The sequence below is a fragment of the Carettochelys insculpta genome, chromosome 33, assembly GCF_033958435.1.
Source record: "Carettochelys insculpta isolate YL-2023 chromosome 33, ASM3395843v1, whole genome shotgun sequence".
NCBI classification, from domain to species: Eukaryota; Metazoa; Chordata; order Testudines; family Carettochelyidae; genus Carettochelys; species Carettochelys insculpta.
The window spans coordinates 1,384,070-1,401,792 of record NC_134169.1 but is presented as its reverse complement, the minus strand read 5'-3'; the positions used below and the strand labels follow the sequence as shown (position 1 = coordinate 1,401,792).

The 17,723-nt window shown below is 54.1% G+C and overlaps 4 non-coding genes across 4 annotated transcripts; 2 read left to right on the top strand and 2 right to left on the bottom strand.

The window, feature by feature from the left end:
* Window positions 1–5,029: 5,029 nt before the first annotated feature.
* Window positions 5,030–5,103, top strand: TRNAI-AAU (transfer RNA isoleucine (anticodon AAU)). The gene has a single exon. It is a non-coding gene; the product is annotated as a tRNA-Ile (tRNA).
* Window positions 5,104–11,458: 6,355 nt separating this feature from the next.
* Window positions 11,459–11,531, bottom strand: TRNAF-GAA (transfer RNA phenylalanine (anticodon GAA)). Its single transcript has one exon. It is a non-coding gene; the product is annotated as a tRNA-Phe (tRNA).
* Window positions 11,532–13,516: 1,985 nt separating this feature from the next.
* On the bottom strand, window positions 13,517–13,590 carry TRNAI-UAU (transfer RNA isoleucine (anticodon UAU)). Its single transcript has one exon. It is a non-coding gene; the product is annotated as a tRNA-Ile (tRNA).
* Window positions 13,591–17,641: 4,051 nt separating this feature from the next.
* TRNAL-UAG (transfer RNA leucine (anticodon UAG)) lies at window positions 17,642–17,723 on the top strand. The gene has a single exon. It is a non-coding gene; the product is annotated as a tRNA-Leu (tRNA).

Sequence of the window (17,723 nt, the reverse complement as noted above, 5' to 3'; positions counted from 1 at the left end):
CCCACAGGAAGGAGCAGCAGGAGCCCTCTGCCAAGGGCACCAGCCCCCTACAGCAGCTCCATTGGCTTTCTCTGCTCCCCATCTCCCCAGCGGCCTTCTGGCCTCACAGGCTCCCTCCCTGGACACCTGTTCCTGCAACACCACAGGCCCAGATAACTCTCCAGTCTCAAGTCCCTGCCTGCCTTGTTGCTCTTCCCACATGAGTTCTGCTTCTTCAGTCACATCCCCCAGCCGCTGCTCTGGTGGGTAGAGGGCTGGGGAAGGCACAGGAAGGGCCCTTGGGGGTGGGGTGCAGAAGCACAAGCAGCAGGCCCTGGAGGAAGTCCATGATGAGCAGCTTTGGCCATGGGAGCTCAGGTGAGGGGCAGAGAGGTAGAGGTGACAGGGTGGGTGGGTGGCTCTCTGCAGAGGTGGGGTTGGCTGGCAGCCCTTGGGGAACGGGGAGAGGCCTGTGGGGAGGGGAGGAGAGAGCAGCAGGCAGCTGGCAGCAGAGCTCAGGGGAAGAGGCAGAGCTGGGATAGGAAGAGGTGAAATGGGAGCAGGAGCACAGGTAGCCTCAGAGGGAGCAGGCCAAGCAAACCAGATCCCCTCCCACTCCTCAGGAGCTTCCAGCACTGGCACCAGCCTCCCCAGTGCAGCTGTCACAGGCCACAGTGGACATTCTGGTGCTTTACATGATGCTGACAGGCAGTGAGCAGAGAGGTGCAGAGTTATTTCAGAATAGTTTATTCCAGAATTATTCCTCCAAAATAATCTAGTTCACAATAACGCCTTCACGCCACAAGGCAGCCCCAGAATAAAGAAAACATATTTCAAAATGGCACCTCCATGCACAGCAGAGCCTGTCTGTGAATAGAGACCCTGGAGGCCATGCTGGTGCTGTCACTGCACAGCAGCGTTGTTTTGGAATACGCTATTCTTGAATAACTTATTTTTAATAGCCCCAATTACCTGCCTGTACAGCCCAATTCCAAAATCTCTGTTTTGGAATTGGCACTGTTGGAGGAGAATGAGGTTTACTGCCTTGCAAAAAGCTGTCTGTTATTTCTACATTATTTCAGTGACCTGCCCGGCTCTATCAGGGTTAGGACCTTATTTGGAGGTTTCAGGGTTTGAGTCCCAGGCTGGGAAAGGTGCATTCACCTTGCCTTGTGCATCAGGAACCCAAGAACCCTGCCCATGCCTGGGGCCACGTGCTGGGTCCCAGACTGTCAGGTGAAACCTGAGAAAGTTAAAGAAAGCACCATCCTGGCCTTCTGCAGCCTGCTGTGATCGAACAGGGGTTCGTACTCTGCATTGTGGCTGCAGCAACCTGGTTTCAAATGCAGGTCACAGCAGTAACAGTCCAGTATTTGAGTCGTGCTGCTTTTATTTCACCAGGAGGATGGTGAAATACTGCAATGCTTTACCTAGACAGGTGTTGCAATCTTCATCCCTAGAGGTTTTCCAGTCCTGGCTTGAACAGACCCTGGCTGGGATGATTTAGTTGGGGCTCTGTGCTGCTTCCCTCTCTCATCCAATGCGAGAGAGAAAGTGAGGTGACTCATGATGCCTGCTGGATCTCGGTCTTTGGCTGAGCTGGCTGGAGGGGTTGGGGCAATTGGTTGGTGCTGAACAACTAGGCGGTGTGCCCAGAGATCCCTAGAGGGCTCATGCTGGTGTGATCTGGTGAGACTGCCCATGTAGCTCAGCAAAACTCTGGGTCCAGGGAGGTGACCCAGCCAGCAGCAGCTGTTCAGAGGACACCAGGCACTGCAAAGCCAGGCTGCCAGACCCCAGCAGCACCAGACAGTGGCATTGTGATGCAGGCAGTGATGCCCATAGAGCCCTCCCACAAGGCTGGGCTGCCTCTGGTGAGAGAACGTGGTGATGCACATGTGACCCATGCACCTGACAGGGAGACACCCCTGGAGGGGACGGGGGGGAGTTGTGTCTGCATCACTTTCGGTGGGCAGGTTTAGCAGGCAGAAGGTTCTGGAGTTGGGGTGACTCCTGTGGGCTCTGTGTCTGTGGGTAGGAGAGCAGCCAGGGCAGCTGCTGATCCAAGGCCATGTGCTCTGGGTGAGCTGGGAGCAGCTGAGCTCAGGAGCAGGCAGCAGACTGGGGTCCCTCCGTCAGAAGCAAGTTGCAGAATGTGGAGATGGTGTTACCCTCTGCCAGGGAACATGGGCCGTGTGCCCTGCTCTCAGCTGAAGAGGGAGGGGATAGGCAGGGTCTGAGGTGAAACCTAGCAGGAGGCTTCACTGTGCTTTGCTGGGAGGGTCTCTGCCCTTTATTCCCTTCACTCCATTCCCATTCCTAATACCCCTTCACTGCGGTGCTGATGAGTGACCGCCTGACCTGCAGTGCTGGGTGTCTTCTGAGCAGCTGCTGCTGTGCCTGTCTTGTTTTGAACTACATATTCAGCACCTAATTAGCATGCGGGCTTCTGTGGCACTTCGACAATGATGCGGCTCGCGGCTGCGCGACTCATCCAGACAGGGATCCTTTTCCAAAGGACCCCGGCTACTTCGAAGTCCCCTTATTCCTGTCTGCTCATATGCTCAAGTTTTATGAAGGGGTGAGTGTAGACAAGTCTGAAGTGATGTGTCAGGGCCTGCACAGACTGGGAAGACTTGTAAGAAGGGGCATTTGAAGGGGTTAGGGAGAACGTTTGGGTGTGTGGATTGGCTCTTTCTAGTATAGGACGGCTAAGCCTGAGAGGCAAAGGGCACTGCTCCATCTGCTTGAGCGAGGACACTTACTTGAGGCTTGGTTGTGAACTCTGGGTGTGGTATTTTCCCAAGCTTATGCCATATGACTTTTCTGCCTCTTTCATGAAAAGCTCATTTTCTCCACTCAGACTCTGTGCTTGTGAGTGGGGAAGCATTGCCCCTGCGAGGCACCCAGGGCTGTGCAAATTTCCCAGGCTCCTGGGTGGGGGCTTGAGCCAGTTCTATGTGAGATAAATGAAAAAGGGACCCCTAGATTTTGAAACAGGCCCTGGTTGCTGCTGTTTCATTCAGATGAAAGGCTTACACTACACAGCTGTAGACCCTCTTGTCAGACTGAGCTCCTTCATGAGTTCCTCAGTAAATCAAAGGGGTGACTATCCTCCAGTCTCTTTCATAGAGTACTGGAAGTGGAAGGGACCTCACGAGGTCAACAGGCCCAGTTTCCTGCACGTTTCCTTTCATAGACTCCCCAAACGTCAATCAAAACTGCAGCAGCTTCGATGAAACATTAAAAAGCATTTATTCCCCACAAAAAGATCAGTTGCATGTGTTTCCAGGTGGTATTGGTGCAGGAGTCCAGAACTGTGACAAGAGAAAGAAAAGAGAAATTCCAGTCTAATTCCTAAATGTGCTCATGCTGAGCCAGATTGGAAGGTTTCCCTTCCCCAAAACTTCTAGCAGTTTGTGCTTCCTGGGATGCTTTTCCAGTTAGGCCACATCAAAAGTTTCTTTGTCTTTCCAACATTGTTGCTGCCTTCAGTGTAGGTACAGGAGGAAAGGAGAAATGATCCTGTCAATGTCCCTTTCTTTACACGCTCATCTGGGTGCCAGAAAGATCCTCGGTGTGTGTCAGAGCCAAGCAGCTCATGGTGTCAAGCCCATTGAGCAGCTGCCTTTCATGGCCATTGTGAACCTGTTGCCTACATGTCCCTTCCTGGTGAATGGCCAGGGATGGTAACTGAACATCTAGCTGGGTGCGGGTCACTGCTTTGTTGCTACTGCAGAGTTAGTGCATGGGCATTTCTCAGATTCACAACAAAGAAAGAACAAAGACAAAGAAAGAGCAAATTTTTTGTCTTCCAAGGTGAGAAATGTACTTTTTTGAGAGAGAATTTGATCCCTCATTGCTTCCCTTTGCTTGTGTACCCCAATGGCCTAATGGATAAGGCATTGGCTTTCTAAGCCAAGGATTGCGGGTTCAAATCCCACCTGGGGTGAAGTATCTGTAGTAAGTGCGGGCCTGGCCTTAGTCCTGAACCAACGTAATGGTCAAAAGTTTGCTAACAGAAAGCAAAGTGCATCTGTAAGCAAAAGGAATGCAGTGCTCTCAGAAGTGGGCAAGAAGAGGGTTGATGTTGCAGAAACCTGTCTACTTGGTGTGTTCAAACAGGAACATGGTACTAGAACACCTGACCCTGGAGCCTTCCATAGATCAGAAAGAACAGGCTGACCCATCCCAATGACAGGGGCAACAGGGTAATATGATGGACAGAGTTTTGTTCAAACCACCATCTACAAGGTGAGAGGCGGCACCTGGCTATGTAGAAGGGCTGTACCTCAATATGTCAGGAGTGATGAGTAAGCTGTTTGTACCTGTGTATAAGAATGTAATCATGGGATGTGGTTTGGGTCTGGCTGAGGGGGCAGTGGAAAGTCCTGCCACTGACGGAGCCGAGTCAATTGACCGTGGGTGCATATTTGTAGTATGCCCTGACTTAGACTAAGAAATCTACAGGGAACTACTACTGTATCCAATACGGCAATAAACCTGGCCAATGTGCCTCTTGTAGCTTCCTTTTGCTTCCTCCCCAACATTTCCTAACCTTGCTGGGAAGCAAACCCCCTGCAGTGGACATGAATTGTGCAGGTGGGAGACGTTCTGACACAGCCCCTGGGCAGGGCCCAAGGTTTCAGCTGGTGACTGTGCAGTGCAGAGGGAGGAGGAGTTTGGCTTCCAGGGGGGAGAGGTGGCAGGTGTGAAGGGGAACCCGGGCAGGGCTTGTGGCTGAGGGAGAGGAGGGGAAAAGGGCAGTTGGGGGGTCGGCAGGGTCTGAGAGGACAAGGGGATCAGGGCAGTGGGGAGGGGTGGGAGAGACAGGATCTGAGGGACCCACTGCAGGGCCCAGGACAGCTGGCAAGGGGCAGCCGGGGCTGGGGGAACTCCAAGCTGGGCTCAGAGCAGTGGGGGATGGGTGAGGGAGTCTGAAAGGGGAGGCCAGGCTGGTGGGGGAGGGGAGAAAATCCCTGTTCAGTGGCCCTGCAGCTGCCTGTTGCTCATTTCCAAAAAGGCCCCTTGTGAGAGACTTTTTGCATCTGGCCGGCTATCTCAGTTGGTCAGAGCGTGGTGCTAATAACGCCAAAGTCGTGGGTTCAAGCCCCATGCTGGCCGTGGGAAGGTCTTTTCTGCTTTCCTTCTTGCGGCTGCTCTGGGCAGGAGGCCCAAAGAGCTGAAGGAACCAGGCTGAGAGGCTGGCAGGGAGCAAGTGGGAGTCACCACCCCAGGCAGAGGGAAGGGCTGCAGAGTGGGCCTGTGTGAGGTGAGGATCCCCAGATTCCCAACTCTGCAACACACACCTCCCACAGGAAGGGGCAGCAGGAGCCCTCTGCCAAGGGCACCAGCCCCTGACAGCAGCTCCATTGGGTTTCTCTGCTCCCCATCTCCCCCTGCCCAAGGCCTTCTGGCCTCACAGGCTCCCTCCCTGGACTCCTGCTACTGCAGCACCACAGGCCCAGGTAACTCACCAGTGGTGCCAGTCCCTGCCTGCCCTGCTCCTCTTCCTGCATGAGTTCTGCTTCTTCACTCAGGTCCCCCAGCTGCTGCTCTGGTGGGCAGAGGGCTGGGGAAGGCACAGGAAGGGCCCTGGGGGGTGGGGTGCAGAAGCACAAGGAGCAGGCCCTGGAGGAAGTCCATGATGAGCAGCTTTGGCCATGGGAGCTCAGGAGAGGGGCAGAGAGGTAGAGGTGACAGGGTGGGTCTCTGCAGAGGTGGGGTTGGCTGACAGTCCTGGGGGAACGCACCCTCCCCGGATGCTGTTTCCCTGCTGCCTCCATGTCTGGGCAGCCCCTGATGCTGTCCCATCTATGTGGTGCTGAGTGCCGCGCATCATCCCCCTGAGAGCCCGGGGAACAGAGCTGTCCAGGGTCCACATGCACCTGGACTGGTGGCCCTGTGGGATGCCTGTGGCCACCCCGGGTGGGACCTGACACCCCCTTCCTGATCACTAGGGAGGCTGGTGTGCATGGCACCTACTTAGGGCTCCCTCCAGGAAGGCAAGCGAGGCACAGTCGGACAGGCCCCAGCTGGATGGCCTGGATGGGAGATCAATGACAAGAGCCCCTTCGCTTGAGCCCTTGTCATCGCTGGTGGGGTCGAGTGGCTGTGCTGTCCGTGGTCGCCTGGTGCTGGCGAACGACCCCGGGTGCTCCTCGCCCTCGGTCGCTGTCTCTGGCTCAGTGTCCCTGACGGATGTGTTGAGGAAGATGGTGGGAGGTCCAGCCTACTTCAGCCCCAGGAGGCAGTGGAGCTCTTTGTATAAGGGGCAGCTTGTGGGGGCTGCCCCCGACCGCCTGGCTGCGTCCCAGGCCCTGCAATACCCCTGCCGCGGTTCTTTTACATTTGACCGGACCTGGTCCAGTGTGCAGGTGGGGTGGCCATGGCCAAGCAGCCCCTTTGCCAGCCGCTGGAAGGTGACCGCATTGCGGCAAAGGACCCCCCTTTGTTAGAGGACCTCCTCATCCTTCCAGAGGGAGAGGAGGTCCAGGATCTTGGCTTCTGTCCAGGAAGGGGCTCGATGCTTCAGGGCCTGGGCCGCCTCCTGGGACAACTCCCTGCTGTCTTTGGAGGGCCCCTGGGGTGGGCGGGGATCTGGGTGGCTGGCCATAGGTCTGGGTGGTGTGGGGGACTGGCTGTCGGTCATGGTGGCTGGTGAGCTGGAGAGCAGTGTGGCCTCACTGCTAACTCCACGCTCTCAGCTTCCTGCCTGAGGGTTTCTGGGAGCCTGTGTCCTCTTAAGCGTGGTCGGACACTAGAACCATAGAGCTCCGTCTGTGCTGTGAGCGGTGCTGCCGCCTGCCGGCTGATTGCCGCCGTGGAGGACCCTCCCTTTTGAATGAGCGGGCCGCGGAGCGTCTACACTTGATCTCTGTCGAAGGAGGGCGCTCTTCCCATCCTGGGAACGGAGGTTCAACTTCAAAAGAACACGGGAGTTCTTTCAAATTTACTTTCGAAAGGGCGCAGGGTGCGTGTGGAAGCTCAGCGGGTTCTTTCGAAAGAGCTCGGTCTTCCAGTTCTAATTTCGAATGTACTTGCTAGTGTAGACGCGACCTTAGGGGCAGCGTGGAGCTAGAGCAGGCAGGGAGCCTGTTTTATGCCCGTAGTGCTGCTGAGTGGGAACTGTCTGGAGAAATTAGAGAAGGTCCAGAGAAGAGCAACTAGAATGATGAAAGGTCTGGAGAACATGTCTTTTGAAGAAAGTCTGAAAGAATTGGGCTTGTTTAGCTTGGACAAAAGAAGATTGAGGGGGGACATGATAGCGGTTTTCAGATATCTTAAAGGGTGTCATAAGGAGGAGGGAGAAAACTTGTTCTTCTTGGCCTCTGAGGAGAGAACAAGAGGCAATGGACGTAAACTGCAGCAAGGGAAGTTTAGGTTGGACATTAGGAAAAAGTTCCTAACTGTCAGGGTGGTCAAGTACTGGAATAAGTTGCCAAGGGAGGTTGTGGAATCTCCCTCGCTGGAGATATTTAAGAACAGATTATATAGATGTCTATCAGGGATGGTGTAGATAGTGGTCGGTCCTGCCGTTGGGGCAGGGGACTGGACTCGATGGCCTCTCGAGGCCCCTTCCGGTCCTAGTGTTCTATGATTCTATGATTCTATGAAAAGCTCTGCAAAGACATAGGCCAAGTCATCCCTCCAACCCACCCCATATGCTGTGGCCTGAAGCAGCTCCCGTCCTTTCCTCCCACACAAATTACAAAAATTGCTTCTGGGCACATTCTGATGGGAACCCTGACAGATATCTGGGGTGGGCGTGTGACCCTGCTGCCTGTGGTCTGCTGGATTGCTCGTGAGCTTGCTCAGACCTGAGTAATTTTACCATGTGTCCTGCATGCAGCAAATGGAAATAAGGTCATGCAAGGGAAAGTGCTGCTTTGCATTGTGTAAGAGACCCCTTGTGGAGAACTTGACCTTGCGTCTTCTAACAGTGTAGGAACCTCTCCAGCTGCAGCACGGCTGGGTACAGGCACCTGACTGATTCTCACTACCTCGACAATCGCACATCTACATCCTTAGCTGTGCAGAGTTTTGCTCTCCGCTTTGGTGCCAAAATTAACAAGCCATAGAACTCTACAGGAAAATCCTGACCTCCTGATCTCTGAGTGTGTTTTGTGGCTCTGAGTGTTCAGCTCTTGATCTAGGATCTTTTTCGTGGCCAGTCTGAGCAGCCGGGGACATGTCAGGCCTCAGTTCCAGGTAAGAAACCCCTCATCCTCCAGACTCTGGCCTCTGTGGGAGCTCCACGGTTAACTCGTAAATGAGCCTTTTGGGGCAGAAGTCACTCCAGGGACCTCTCATCCTTTCATTCTCAAGGCAAGTTGTTATGATCATGAGGGTTTGCTAGCAGCCTGGGAGTGAAAGGGTTAACCTCCTGAGCCAGGTGGGGTTGGCCAAGAGGAATGGAGGTAAGAATTAAATTTTGGCTCCTCCCTCTCTGTTCTCTGTCTTTTTCCTTCTTCTTCTTTCCAGCCATGAGGGAGAGAGACACAGAATGTCGCCCTCCAAGAACAGGCCCTCCAATCTTCTGTGAGTCGGGTAAAGTTTACATAGATCCATTGGGCTTTATTGCTTTCTGGTTTGGGAAGTGGGGTCTGATGTCTGTGCGCTTTTTAGAAATGTTCTTTTCCTCTCCTTGTAACTAAGTTCTAGGCCCATGGTGGAGACTCCCCATGTGTTTTACTTTGTGACTCTTCCATCTCGTCATGAGGTTTGCAACACAAATATTGTTGTAATAACAAAAGTTCTTCCTTTTTCTTTTTATTAACCTGGTTTTGGTTAATGTTTTTTGTGTCCTGGTTCTCACTTTTGGGGCTGAGATTTCCCACGTCGTCTCTCCCCAGTTTCCTTATTATTACTTGGCTGGTGGCAGTGAATTTTATCCCCAAAGTCTAAGGTTTTTGGATTTTTGAAGGGAAGTTTATACCAAAACCTGGTAGATAAGGTCTTGGAGGTACTTTTGCTGGGCCCCACTTCTGCATTTCTCTTGCTAGAGTGGGGAAGGAGCCATGACAGAAGTTTCTAACCCCTGGCTGTGGGGTTGGTGTTAGCGTGGCTCACTCATGTCTCACTTTGGGGGCTTTGGGCCAAGGCCTGGGGCTCTGCAGCTGGGAACTGTCAGTGACTTTTCTGAGATGTTTTGGCCCTTTCTGCAGCCCCCACTGTGGGAGGGCTTTGCCTGGTCCTGGGCTGGGTTCTTTTCTGGGGCTTCCAGCAGCTCTGCCCCTGCCATTTGAATGTTTCTTGGTCAAAGACACAGGCTTCTTCCTGTGCCTGGGGTGGGCCCTGACACTGCTGGACGAGTGTGATGAAGCCAAAGTGCTGTGAGCTCAGTCTGAACCAAGTGGCCTTTGTGTGTTAGATTCCTGAGCCCCCTGGCTTTGGGCCTGGTTCTCCTGCCCAGCACAGGCCACTGTGAGCAGGGCCCTGCATATCTGTGATGTACAGTACCCTTGTGTGTTCAATGGATCAGAACCCTGAGCTTTGCAGGCTGGGAACTGATCTCAGCTGAAGGATAGGTTTGCTCAGTGCTGGTACATTGGCAGAGGAAAATGATAAGTGTTTAAATCTATTTCAAACATCCAGGGAAAACCCCAAATGGACTGGAGATGAAGATCTATTTCCCTTAAGACAACCATCTGTGAAGGAGCACCTGGGACTTTTTCAGCTGCAGTCAAATGCTCCACCACGAAGCTGTACTCTATACCAGTGGAAAATGGTGAAAGTTTGGTTATGCTGTAGAGGCAAGTGTGATGGAGTGGGAGGAGTGCATGTGTGAGACTCAGGCTGGATGTGTGTGAGAGAAGCAGAGCACCTCCCAGCAGCTAAGGATGACCCTGGGGCTATAACCTAGGCTGGCAGGTAACACCTCTGCCCTGAACAAAGAGGAGGGAGGAGCTGATCTGGCTTTGAATCGGAGGGGGCAGTTAGAAGCTGGAGGGGAGAGGGAGCTTGAAGCCAGCCAGCCGGGCAAGGGGGAAGCTACACCTCAGAGAGGAACCCCTCAGGCTTCTTTCCCTAGGATGAGATGGAATGACTTTCTCTGATTGCTGCACTGACTCTTCTGTGAGAAACTGGACCTCTGTCACCTAATAAACTTCCTACTCTACCTGCTGAGTGAGAGTCACTCCTGCCTACGGCCAGGGTGCAGTGCATGGGGACCCCTGAACCCCACCACAGCAACTCTACCTTTCTCAGGAGGAATGCATGTATGCCAGTATCAATAGCCAAGGTAAGCAGGGTGCCAACCTCCAAAGAATCACAGGTGCCCAGAAATTGTTTATCTGCAGGTCCCATGGCGTAATGGCAGTGTTCAGAGCTCTGCATTCTGCAATCTGATTTCAAATCTGTGGGTTTTGCTCTAAATCTCTGTCTCTCCAGGGCCTTTCTTCTCCACAGGTACACCTGAGTTGGGGCTTTTTCCTCCTAGTGGATGAGTGAGGCCCTCTGGAGCTCCATCAACAGTATTTTAACTTTAGGGGAACCTCACAGAAAATGGCCTACGTTCCCTACTGCTTCAAAGCCCTCCCTGTGGACAAAGCACAAATCTCGTGCTGCATTTTGTTGGCTGGAAAAATATGCAAGGGGTTGTGGACTTTGTTGTCACTCCACCATTTCCTGTTTGTCAGATCTCTTTCCCTTTTTCAGCCACCCACTTGCCTGGCCACTCTTTCCTCATCCAGCAGCTTAAAGCTGGAAACTAAGAAAAGCGAGTCCTTAAAGGCTTCTCGGCCCACCACCTCAAAGGGTGTCTCAAGTGGGGAGAGGCAATCTCACATCTCAGGGAAGATGGGCGAGCTCAGCACCTTCTGAGTTGGCTGCTTCTTATTGCTTCAAAGAGAAGAAATCAACAGCATACAGGCACCTAAGTGCAGCAAAGGGAAAAAATACTGTTGGTGGATGGTTTTTGTTTCACTAATTACAAAAGTGTTCCCATGTCTCATTGAAAGGTACCGCAGGCTGTCTGATTGCTGGCACTCACAGGGGCAGGGAATGCCAGGCTGCAGGCCAGCCATAGAAGCAGGAACACATGCCAGGACACAAATGACATACTGTGTTTTTTGCTGATTTCAGCTTGGAGAGTTCTGTGATTACCAGTGCACCACAGAATCTCGGCTGCGTTCCTCTGACCCTCCCCTGCAATGCCATCCACCAGTGTGGCATTTGCTGTGACACCTGGATGGCCCAACCTGGAGAAAGTGGTGGTGAGAGGGCCTCAGAGCTGCCTTTCAATCGCTCGGCGGGTTGAGCAGTGGACTTTTGGGAACACTCAGCAAGATCTGTGAAGTTGGCTGGATCATACTGGGCACAGTGGGGTCTTTTTTCCTCCCCTTGCTGCGGAAGAGCAAGAGCACGCTAGCGCCTTGGTGTCCCAGAAGGGCTGACAACATCCTTTCCAGGAGCATTTGCCAGCAGTAAGGCACCAAGCAGTCACTAATTGCTCTCTGGCCAAAGTTCAGAAAAGCTCTGCTGACGCTTGGGATTGAACCAAGGACCTTTAAATCTTCAGTCTAACGCTCTCCCAACTGAGCTACTTCAGCAGCTGTTTTTGAGGCTTTCAGGTCATCACCTCAATATTGGAGGTGTTTTTCTCAGCTATTGCTGTGATAGCAAGTGTCCTTGGGAGGCAGGAGGAACGTTGGCAGCTTCCTGAGTCAGAAGATTCTGCAGGTGTTTGTCTCTGTCGGAGGGGTTGGAGCAAATGCGGTTATATCTTAATGCTGGGCTGTAGACAATGGATCGTGTGGTGCGTCTGGGGTGGAAGCTGGAGGTATGAAGGTAGGCGTATTGGAGATGTTTTTCTCCAATCACAAGGCCTTTTACAGAAGATACTTTACCTACAGCCTGAGTCTCACACATGCACCCACACGCCCCCCCCCACTCTATCACAATCTGTTTCATTTTTTCACCCCCCATGTGTTACCTGTGGGGGCAGTGAGTGGGTGGGGGGGGGCAATGTGTGTGTGTGATGGGATTCAAGGTCAGGAGCATGGACTTGAAGGCTTTTCCCTCACTGATGTCGCTGGCTGGGAATCACAGAGCTATCTTTGCCCCTCAGCCAAAAGAAGCTGTGCCAGGCAAGTGCCCCTGCCCTATCCCACATGTTCAGTCCCAGCCAGACCCAGCCAAAGCCTGCTCCTGAACCTGCCTCCCATCGGCCCCTCACAGACTGACCTGGCACAGAAGGGGCCAATCCAGCTGGAGCTGCTGTGCTAACAGAGCAGCTGGAAAGGAGCAGAGCGTGACAGGAGGAGACACAAAGGCTGCAGACCCTGCCCATGGCCCTGCTCTGGACCCACCCAGCAGGGACACATGGGCTGAGCTGTGCTGCTCCCAGGGCAGGGCACTACAGTCCCCTGCTCACCCCAGGAAGCAGCTCTGCAGGGGACATGAGTGATCATAGCTCTGTTGGGCCAAACCTGCCCTTCCCGTGTCCCCGGCCAGCCAGTGAGTGGCAGAAAGGTTCCTGGCAGGGTTGAAGTTGGGACATTTGAAAAAGTTCCAGGCACGTTGGGTGAGGTGCCGAGTGGTGAAGGTGATGGACGGCTAATCCATTGTGCTCTGCAGGGCTTGAATCCCATCCTCACTGAGCCTTTATAAGCACCATCCTGCTGAGCTTTGTTGAGTTCCAGTCCTATTGTGTGATGCTACTTCTAGCACAGCTGAGCCTGCTGCCTCCCAGCGCCTGTGCTGGGCAGACTCCAAGCACAGGCCAACGCTGTCGCTCACTAGTGTGGGGTGTCTCTGCAGAGGCAGGTCTGGGGCAGGAGAGGGCCAGGAGGCAATACACACTGTGAATGGGATTCCCCAGTGCTCAGTGGCCCAGGCCTTAATGCTGAGCCCCTGGCTCCTTAGACCTGTTGGTGAATAACAAGAATCAAGGGCATCACCTCCCTGCCTTAGTAACAGACAAAGGGCTTTGGGGTTCCTCCCATGCTGCCCACGCCCACTCTGCAGCCACCTCAGCTGTCCACCTGTCAGTGTCTGTTACTTCTTCCTGCAGAAGGACGGCAGCCGCCTCCTGCAGCTCTCTGAACTCTCCAGCACAGCCCAGAGGTGCTGCAAAGCAGGTGAGAGGCAGCCAGAAAGATTTGTCCAGTCACCACTGGGTGCTGCTTTCCAAATCTCCCCTTACCTGGGAGGTCCATGGCCAGGGGAGCCACAGAGCCTCTGGGACTTTTCTCCTAACTCGTTTGGGTTTTGTCACTGACAAACAAAGGGATGTGAGAGGAGAGTAACTCTCCCTCTCCTGCCCAGCTGAGATTGCGCTGTCAGCAGCTGTGCACAGGCAGTGCCAGAGAGCCACAGGGCTGGGAGGATCAGTCTCTGTTCTTGTAGCCAGAGGAGCCACCTTCCCAACGCCAGTTTCAGCTGCGTTTGCCTGAGCTCTTGTCTGTGACTGGATTCTTCCCAATGCTCCTCTCCCATCAGCCTTTGCCTCCCCCAGCCATGACTGGGATTGCCAAGGGAGGGGTTTTTGGTTCCCCAGACACCTGTAGGAAAATGTTGCTCATGATGGACAACAAGGCACCACTGGGAGTTGAACCAAGGATCTCCTGTGTATAAAACAGGCACTTTTACCAGTTAAGCCATGATGCCCCACTTGCTTGTGTTGTGCGTCCTGACAGGGAGGTATCTGCGTTCATCTATGTCTTCAGCCAAAAAGCCGTCCTGCAGCACTTTAAAGCCGTCCTGCAGCACTTTAACGACAACCAAACGAATTTATCAAGTGATGAGCTTTTGTGGGGGCCGACCCACTCTGGTGGATGCCCACAACAACCCCTTCCCATTGCCCAGCACAGACATTGTGCCCGACGGAAGCTGGAGTTGTCGCCGAGAGGACATTGCGGATGAGAGGAACGAAAAACCCCCTTTCACTTCCTGTCCCCTCTGCCGTGTGCAGATCAGACTCCACCAATCTACCCTCCTCCCACTCCACCTGCCCCAGTGCCAGGATCCCACCAGCAGAGCCTGGAGTCCTGCCCCCCTTTGCTCCCTCAGCCTGACTTTCACTCTGTGCTCCCCACACCCTCCTTTCTCCCTCTTCACACCCCAGGGGTGGGGCGAGGAGGGCCCAGCTGTGGGGCAGAGTTATCGCCTGTCTCTCACGGAGTGGGGGATGGGCTGTGCTGCCCCGGCTGGAGCTTTTCAGGGTGAGCATTTGCTGCGGTGTAACGAGAAGAACATTTTGCCTTTCTGTCTCCTTCTGCCCTTCAGTCCCACTTGTGACCCTCCACACAACCCCTTTGGTTTATTACCAGCCCAGTGCAAATCACTGTGCCCTGGGGGTGGGGCTGACTTCCCAGCTTTCCCTGTGTGCAACCTTTGAGCAGGGCCTGGGGCTGTTACTGTGCAATTGCAGGTCGGGGTCCGCTGGGGGTGTGGGGCTCCCAGTCATGTCTGGTGCCCCCGCCCCGTGTCACAGAGGTGTGTGCTGTGTGGGGTACATACCTGACCGTCCACTGCCGCAGGTGGGGGTACCCTTGCGTGGACAAATCCTCCTTGCTGAACAGCTGCAGGTGGGCCATGGCAAGACCCAAGTGGGCATCAGTGGGGAGCCACAGACCCCCCCAATCTGCCCTGGATGAAGACTGTGAATGCAGGGACATGAGTTGGGGATCATTGTTGGCCTCTACAGGGTATGAGTAGGATCCATGGCTCCGCACACCTTCCTGGGTGAGGCTCCTGCTTCTGGGCTGGCTGGGGGCTGGGCATCAGTGGGAAGAGCAGAGACCCACCCTCCATTCTGGTGCCCGGCCTCACGAGCAGAACTCTGGTTCCTTTTCTGACCCCACGGCTGCTCTGCTCTCCCCTCTGCCCAGGCCTTCCTACCCTTGCTGAAGCAGGCTGCCCAGGGAAGCCCCCAGAGAGGGCTGAGCTGCAGCAAGGTGGCCATCGTCAACATGTCCAGCTTGGCTGGCTCCATCCAGAATGTCTGTGGCTGGGACATGGTCCAAATCATCTCCTATCACTGCAGCAAGGTACAGGGCACACCCAGCAGGGCCTGACTGCTGCCTGGGTTTGCTACTTGCACAAATCCCTGTCACTCGCTGTGTTCCCCTTGTTCCCCATCCTGCTGTCATCATTCCAGCCTCCAGCACTGTGTTGGGCAGGGCCGTCAGATTTTGTCTGCCTGCAATTCACTTGGGCTTTAGATCAGACTTCCCATCAGTCAGGCTTGGCACTTTCACGGCAAATGAAATCATCCCACCCCCCACCTCTGGCAGCCAGAGCTCAGCTCAGCCTCACAGAGGTGTCCTGTGCTTGGAGTCTGCCCAACACAGGAGCTGGGAGGCAGCAAACTCAGGTGTGCTGGAAGTTGCAAACAATGGGGCTGGAAATCAACAAAGAAAGATGCAATGAGGATGGGATTTGAACCCATGCAGGCAGAGCACAATGGATTAGCAGTCAATTACCTTCACTACCTCATCTTCATGTGCTGCAAGTTTTTCATCCTTCCCAAAGTCAACCCTGCCAAGAACCTTTCTGCACCTCGCTGGTTGGCCAGGGAAACAGGATGGGCAGATTTGGCCCAACAGTTCTACTCTCACTCCTGTCCCCTGCAGTGCGGCTTCCTGGGGTGAGCAGGGCCCCAAAAACAGCTGGGGTGCAGTGCCCCGGCCAGACATGGGGATTTGGTTTGGGAAGCCCTGGTTCAGCTGCAGCCACTGACATGGGCAGCTGCCTGTGAGAGAAGGGCCTGTCCCCAAGGCTGGCTCAGGGGCTCTGGTCTCTCCCAGCAGCTGGGATGAGCTGGGCTGTGCACAGCTGGGAAAGGGGCAGACACTTGCTTCTGGGGTTGAATGTCAAACTCCCCTCTCTCTGACACTGAGAGCAATAGATCAGCCTGCAGCAGCAGCCACAGGGTCTGAGGCAGGTGTCCGTGTGACTGTCCCGCCCTGGAGCCCCTGGGGTCCTGTAACCAGACACAATCCCCCTGCTCTACTCCATCTTGCCCCTTTTCGGTGCCTCTGAGCACACAGCACAAAGGAACAGCACAGTCTTAGAGCGTTTGAAAGCACAGACGCGCCTATCTCAAGCCCAGCGTTTAGATGCTTCAGAACACAGATGTGCAGTGTCAGCATGACCCTGGACTGAAGCGTACAGACAAGGGGGCTAACAGGCTAGATGTTGACCACAGGGCCTCAAATTGCCCTCGGCTGCTACCGATAATTGAGACGCCCACACTTCATGCAAAGCCGAGCTGCTGAGCCTTCAGCTGTACCCCTCGCTTTCCCAATGAGCCAACAAGACAGCAGGGGCTACAGGATGGGCCATTAAGCAGGCTAGGCAGCGTAGTGCCCAATCGTCTGTGAGTGTGACCCAGAAACCTACCACACGCTCTGTAGCACAGACAGACAGACAGACAGACACATCCTGCACCCAGCTACAAAGGCTGTTCACACACAGAAAAGAGGTTCTGATATTTGACAGCTAAACCATTTCCCTCAAATGTCAGATTTAGCACATCTGCCCATCACACAGGCAGGTGGAGGGTTTGTGGTCCCAGTTGCTCACAACCGGACACATCCAAAGCCATGAACCACCAGCCTGGCTCAGTCACAAAGGGACAGTGGTCCCTGCTGCCCCAAGGCTGACAGAGAGTCCCTCAAGACCACCACTGCCCAATCCACCCAGGACCTGCTCCTTACTCACTCAGACAGAGCTTTGCTTGTTTTCCTTCCACCCAGAATCCCACTTCTCTTCCTGGGGTACCAGGAGCCATTCCTGGAGCACCATTGGACAGGCACAGGATTCTGCCCCCCTGCAGCCAGCCTCACCTGCACAGGCTTTGGCAGGAGAAAGAGTGGTGCTCCATTAACTGCACTGAGGTGCTAAGCTGCTCTCCTGCCTGCCTCAGCTTTACTTCCTTCTTCTGCCCCATTCCAGCCTCACTTCTTCCTTTAGCAAGTCACGCAAAGGAGGCCAGCAGGAGAGCCGGCCTCAGTAGGTCAATCCTCAAGGGCAGAGGAGGCCAAGACACAAGCCTCCTGAAAAAGACCGGCCGAACTTGTGTAGCTTCCCCAGTCTGAGAGTGACGTATATGCTCTGCTGATACCTCTACCCTTTTTCACACAGCAGTTGGGTTTAACCCGGAGACAGAATGAGACCAGCTCTTCTCAGCCCCAAAGGGGAGCAAAGCAACCAAAGCGCTGCTGTTTTCATGGGGCTTTAAACAAGTACATTGCACGTGTAAAGCAAATGTAACAGCCACAAAGCTACAGAAGTTCTATCTGGGTTGGGTTCCCCTCCCATCACGTCCATCCACAAGTCACTGCTTACCCTGGCCCACGTGGGGAGCCCTTCAAAGGCTCAGCTGCTAGAGCAGAGGATGGCAGCTGCACCCAGGAACTGTGACTCCAGCTTTAAGAGTATCATGACCAGTAATCCCTATCACCTTCCTCTGTGTGTCAGTGTGATCTGGGATAAAAAGCAGCCGAGAGAGACGGCAGGGGAAGGTTAGGATGTGCTAAAAGCCATCTTTTTGGAATACTGTGTCACAGCCCCCTTTTATTGAAAACTTGCTGACATTTTCACTTGGTATGACATAGGAGGCGTTTTAAAACTTCCTATGTCCTCTTGGTGTAAACTGTTCTGAAACTGAGGAAATGTCAAGAGAGGTTGATGCTCGTGGGAGGTGCCTTTTGTAGGTAGTGTGGCCGAGTGGTCTAAGGCACTGGATTTAGGCTCCAGTCTCATTGGAGGCGTGGGTTCAAATCCCACCACTGCCA